The sequence below is a fragment of the Rhinolophus sinicus genome, chromosome 4 (genome assembly GCF_057876585.1).
Source record: "Rhinolophus sinicus isolate RSI-liver-muscle chromosome 4, RSI-T2T, whole genome shotgun sequence".
NCBI classification, from domain to species: Eukaryota; Metazoa; Chordata; class Mammalia; order Chiroptera; family Rhinolophidae; genus Rhinolophus; species Rhinolophus sinicus.
The window spans coordinates 109092494-109099262 of record NC_142504.1 but is presented as its reverse complement, the minus strand read 5'-3'; positions in this window follow the sequence as shown (position 1 = coordinate 109099262).

The window sequence follows — 6769 nt, the reverse complement described above, 5'->3', positions numbered from 1 at the left end:
TGGACAACCATGACTAGTATATAAATGAGCATAAGCAATTTTGCTTATCCTCTTGGAACTAAGAAGGAGGCAGGTGTTAGGCAATGTAACATCAGAAGTCTACAGAGGTAGCTGCCACCCCTAATGATGAGAGATACCGATGGGAAGGTTCAACCAAGTAAGGTCAATTCCTTCTTTGCCGATTATTAGGTGTATGATTGCCAGCCCACTATTTAAAATCTTTCATTAATACATTTTTTTCCCATCTCTAAAATGGGGCGACCTAAACTCATCAGTATGTGAGGAGGCTGGTTACAGAAGGAGCCAGACCAGCCAGTGGATCTGATATCATTTTGTCATGTGGGGTCTCATGTGGTGTCTCCAGTCCCGTTCCTGAGCTATTTCATTAAGTGTGTCCTCCTTATTACGACACAAGGCGGTAAGGAACATCCAGCCCACACAGCTGGCTGTATTCTTCACCTCCTCCGGCAACCATTCAGCTAGAACCTGCAGGGCCCTCTCCACACTGGCTGGAGAACCACCCATGTCCTCCCACCTCTCCTTGGGGGTCCAGCTACTGTGTGGGGGCCACCTGTCCTCCTGCCCAGGAGTCAGATACCATTCCTACCTGGCCGGAATCCTGCTCGCCATGCCAAGCATCCGATTGGGTGGAGGCCTCAGTGTCAGATGCCCACAACTCTAGGATCCCATGGCAGCAGCGAACCACCAAAAGGAAGGTGACGCCCACCATGGCCTACAGGGTGGCATGCCATCCGGAGGCTTGACAGACCCACCAATTCACTGCGGGGTCACATTTCTCCCAAGCAGATCACGTCTCCTGTTCCTGGCGCAGCAACTCATGGGCTTCCTAAAACTGAGTTTTCATGCAATAAGCTGCTCCATTGCCTTTCTGAGAGTTTCAGTCAACACCACACCCTGCTCCCTGCACCATGTGTCATGCAGGGTCTCAGCTCCCACTCCCCACACAAGAACACAGGATATGGTGAGGCCAAAAAGGAACACCCACAGAGCCATAGATAGGGGAGTCATACCACTATAGTCTCGCTGGTGGCTGGGTTGGAAACACAGGAAGCAGGAGCCACACGATCCGCAACCTGCGGTCTGCTTCTCTGCCAACCAACCCCACTTGCTAACTGTAATCCACCCTGCTAACTGCAATCCACGCTTGCTAGCTTAGCCATGGCAGTTATATCAGTGGCCAATGGTTAACCGGTAACAGCTGATGGCCAACTAGCCACAGCTGATGGCCATCTACTACCTGAGCCAGCACCTTTCCACGTGAGGCCAAGAGCCTGGAAACTGCTCTCTGGGACTCTGTCCCCACACACTTTCAGGCAGCTGGGCTCCTCCCAGTTACCTTTACGTGGGGACCACCTGAAAAGTCCTCCAGGTGACAAGACAAGGTGCTCCAGCAGGCAGATACGGGCTGACAAGAAGCAGAGCGGAGGCGCCTGGGCACAAGTACATGAAGCGCCGTGGGATATTAAACGACCAAGTTCACTAGAACTGAAATGTTACGTGCAAGTGAGAGGAAACGGGAAGGATGAAAATAAAGAATTAGTGAGGAGACAGGTCATAAAAAGCCGTGTCACTCAAACAAACTTGCGTTTTATCACGAAGGCATGAAAAAGCAAAGGATGGTCTGAATATATTTACTTTTTAATTTTTTCTTATTTTTGAATTTTTTTCCGTTACAGTTGACATTCAGTATGATTTTATATTAGTTTCAGGTGTACAGCTCAGTGGTTAGACATTACATAATTTGTGCAGTGATCCCCCACGATTAGTCTAGTACCCACCTAGCACTGTACATACTTATTGCAACATTGACTGTATTCTCAGTGCTATACTTTTCATCCCCGTGACTGTATTGAAATTAGGACCCTGATAACAGTTTAAAGATTAGATTTGGGAGGGAGTGGATAAGGTAAGGCTAGAGCAGAGGAAGTAGGGATGGGCTGAGAGGATGGTAAATGCTCAGGCAACGTTTTCACTTGATTGGGTAGGGGGGTATCACAGGGGTGGAAATCAGGATGACCCTAGGTTTATTTTGTGCCTTGGTGGACGATGTTCTATAAATATAGAAGAAAGTGCATGTTACTGTTTGTCCTGGTGAAAGTCTTAGCGCTTAGAGCAAGGGTCAGACCAGGCTGTGGATGAGGAGTTTTAACCATCAGCGACTCTTCAGTAGGTCTAATGCCTCCCATTCTTCTCCTTCTGCATGCACCATTCAGGACCGCCCCCAACAAGATTTGTGCTACTGGATACTTAATTCAAAAGTCACCTGCTACTCTTAGCAATAACAAGTGTATTTATCCCTTCTGCTCAGCACCATTGATATTTCTCTTGGAGGTCTACCTAAAGGTAATGAAATCATCCTGCTTCAACCTCCCCTGAAAGCAGAAGCATCAGAGATCCTGGGTTTTCTGGAACAAACCTGATTTCAACCAGAACAATCTTAATTTCAAACCTGAAAAAAAACTGATTTGAACCCTGTTTCTCAGCAACACACTTGCATTGTGACCTGATGCATGTGGAAAGCTTTCCTTATGCACCTTCAGAAAAGCTTTGCAACCCGTTAGGTAAGCGAAGCCTCTCCAAGCTGCAGGAGTTGCTGACGTGTTTCGGTCACCAGCTGTGTTTCTCAGGAAGGGATAACCAGGTCAGCTGTCCCCTCGCCCCCAAACCCAGGACGCCCAGGCTTCTCCTGGGAAGGGGCCTACAGGGTCTGCCTTCTAAATAAGCTGACTTCCAATCAGCAACACTAAGGTAACAGGAACCACCAAGCCTTGTGAGAGTTGTTCCCTCCAAATCTTTGTCCTCTAATTGAATATTGCTCTCTTTATCAGGAAGAGAAGGAGACTGCCTAGAGACCTTGGTTAATACTTAAGCAGGCTTGCCTGAACCCCTTTCTGACCCAAGCAGCAGCCCTGGAGAACCATTAGCAAAGGCTTTCACTCTGATGAGAGAGACTTCAAAGGCCCCGAATGAGGAAAGAAGTGTCATTGGAAAATGTTGAAATGACAAATATTTCCATTGACAAAAGATGAAGATGAAACAAATGTTAGACCGAAAACATGATTTTATTTTGCGATGCTCTCACTGGAAACGATCATCAAAGTCTTGGAACTGAAATGAAAAGGGTATCGATATAACAAGCCCACTAGAGCCAACCTAGATTTCTAACAACAACAGTCATCTTTGAAATAACAAAAGCTTATAAAGTAATGAAAACTCTCAATGCAGCAAGTAAAGTATATGGCCCAAAATAGCTTCCTGCTGTACCTTTGTTAAGAGAACGTTAGCGCTGGAAGCCATTGAGGGATCATCTGGACAAACCCTTTAATGTTACAAAGGAGGAGATGCTAAACCCAAAGGACTTTAAGTTACTTGTTCAAGGTCATATGACCAGTTAGTGACTTCTGAGTTATTAGCAACTACCTTCTCTGTGGCTGTGGAGCCAATATCTGAAGTCTTCTACCTGCAAATCGACCTTTGCCCAGTTATTGAGGCAGCCATGATCAGGGTGACCTGAAGTTCAAGGTCACCAGATACTGGGGCCTAGTTTTTGTCTTGCATTCTTTGATCCGTTCTGTGTTAGGCTCACTGAGCCACAGGCTTGCCAGAACCTGCCTCACTACCACAGACTACCCCCCCACAACTGCAGATTCAGTCTGCAGTTAGGCTTGTCTGACATATGATATAGACAGAGACAAAAAACTATAAATTCCAGTTCTCTTAGATATACGTAGATAGATATTTTATCTTATTCTTGTTCCTATGTAAAATTAAATATCTGCAAAACACATTTCAAAATAACCTTAAACATATTCAGAGTCTGACTCTTTTAAATCACTATGGAGCTTAAAACCATGGATGTTCATGTTTTTCATCACAATATTGTTTATTGTGCCATCAGAACTTCAGTACGTGGATATTACCAAACACTACCTCACAGGAGCAAACATAGCACTATTGTCTCTGGAATTTTCTTCCAAGTTGTTAACCCTGTTTCTGCAGATTTTGCTGTTGGCATGTACTAAGTAATCTTTTAGCAGTTTTCTTCTACTTATCTTTTCTTAGTTCCTATAAATCATTGTCATCACTTTTGCAAGAAAATAGGGAATTTCATTCATTCCTCCAAACATAAGGGGTTGCTTCTTTAATATCAAATTCCACATAACCGTCTCACTTCAATAATTTTTGGCATTCACAATATTTTTTTTCAATCTAAGTAATAATATAATCTTTAAAAATTAATAGCAATTATACTCAACACACATAGCACCAACAATAACTTGAAGTGAAAAAAGTGTAGACGTCTATGACTAAATACAGGCATGTGTGGACAACACCAAAGCATCAAGACAAATTTTCATTTCAGAGGTGTAAAGATGTACAAAAATGGGACTTAGCAGAAAGTGCGATCAAACATTGAGCTTTTTCATCAAATGTTTATGACTTATTTTTTCTATGTTAATCTATCCAGTATTGAAAGAGACATGTTGAAGTCTAAATTTTATCTTTACTATAAATCATACCCTTTTCTATATCAAATGACAGCATTTCTCTACTTTAATTTAATTCCTTAAAGTCTGCTTCTTCTGATATTAATAGCTTGACTATTGCTGTCCTTTTAAATTTGTCTGCTATATCTCTGCTTATTATTTCATATTCATATTTTTTTGTTATTTTGTTTGAGATATGCTAATTGAAATTCACATTTGGCAAAATACTGTTTTTCATTTCTAACCTAAAAGATTTTACCTTTTAATAGGGAAATCATGTTGAGTTCGATTATTAAGTTTACAATATTTAATCTTCTCTCTCTTGCGTAATTGTTGTTCTTACCACATCATATTATACCATGATTTCTCCCTTCTTTTGTTAAATTTCTTTCCATTGTGAAATGTATCATGCATACAATGCAATGGATTTACATATATGTATATTTAAAGGTTAATAATAAACTGAATGAATATCTAACATCCACTACCCAGCTTACAAAAACAGAGTATCGTGAGTAACTTTAGAGCTCCCTGCTGACCTAACTGATCACACTCTTTCTATGCCCTGGACTTAATCTTATTCTATATTTCGTATTAATAATTCCTTTAGTTTTTTCCTCTATGGCTTTACTATACATATCTATCTTGAAGCAGCACAATAATCATTTTGCTTATTGTTTAACTTTATACAAATGCAACTGACATTTGTTATGTTTGGTCAGCATTATGTTTTATGCTGGTAGCTATGATTAATTCATTTTCCCTAATATACGGTCTTCTGCACAAATTTGTACAACCTCCAGAAGAGTGAATTGAAATTTGTTAAGGACCTATGAGTATATGGTAAAAAAGGCTAGGGTTTTGTTGTTGTTTTTTTTTGTTTTGTTTTGTTTTTTGCTTTCACATCTTAGCAAAAACATCATTAAAAAGTGATTTAGTTTCCTGCAAAGATGGCACAAAGCAGGAGTTTGACTCTCTTCCCAAAACTGAGCTCTGGAGAAATTAAAAACAGGAAGGAAACAAGGATTCTAAGAATTAATCTATCAAGCAAACAATAACAACAAAATAAGAGTCACCAAGCAACAACATAACTGAGGCATCCACGGGAAGACAGAATGTTGCCTGGACGAGTGTGCCAGGCAGTGCAAGGCTGCAATCTGGGAAGGGAGGCATATGCAGCCGGCAGAGAGAAGACAGGTTGGACCAAACGTCTTAGGTTTTGTTTCTGTCTTGGTTCCTGGTAGTCTGTTTCTTTAGAACAAAACCTGAATCAGTAGCCTAAGCCATCTGTGCTGGTGTCCCCGAGGTTATATTAGTGCATTAAAAAAGCCTGGCAGGGTGAAGAGTTGAAGAAAACAGGTGTGAATTGAGTACACATTGAGTATTACTGCTTCAACCCTGACCATAAGATTTTCCTGACGGACTGACAGGAAATCTGAGTCATCAAACTAGGTAGGGCTGTCACCAAATAAAAGGCTCTGACTTTGAAAATTTACTCACCCCTTATCAGCAAACCATATCTGATAATCCTAAGTCAACTTGAACCCACAGGCCAAAAACTAGATATCTGAAGAGGAAAAGCACTATAAACGGAATTGACCAACCTAAACATTTGAAGCAGAACTGTGGCAACCGACGAATACTTTAAATAAGAAAATAAAAGAAGATATTAGTGATAAAATAGAAACAATTAGAAATATATAAGAAAATACAATGGTTGAAATAAAAACAAAATAAAAGAGGCTCATAATAAGAAGAATATAGTAAAGAAGAAATTAAAGGATTGAGCTACTAGGCTGAGGAACTCCCAGATGGCAGAAGGAGAAAGAACAGGGTTGGAGATATATGAGGAAGTCAAAGACATTCAAGATCAAACTATGAAAATTCATAGTATTTCTCTATACCAGAGATAAGTAACTCTAGTAAATAACTAAGACCTACCACAAAGCCCTACAAATAAAAACAATGCAACTTGGTTGAAGACAGATAAATAGATGGAAAGGTTGTAGGGACAGAACCGTATGTACAGGAACAGAAAATACTATGATCATGTTACTGCAGATCAATAGGACCAGGGAAGACAGTTCTATCTACAAAAATTGGCTCCCAATATGAAGAAAACTAAAATTTTAACTTTACGTAACACCAGGTACACGCAAATTGGATTAATTAGCTAAAAGTGCAAGGTAAAACTTTAAAGTTAGAAGAAAATGTATAAAATATTTCTGGCCTGGAACAAAAAAATTCTTATGCAAAACTTC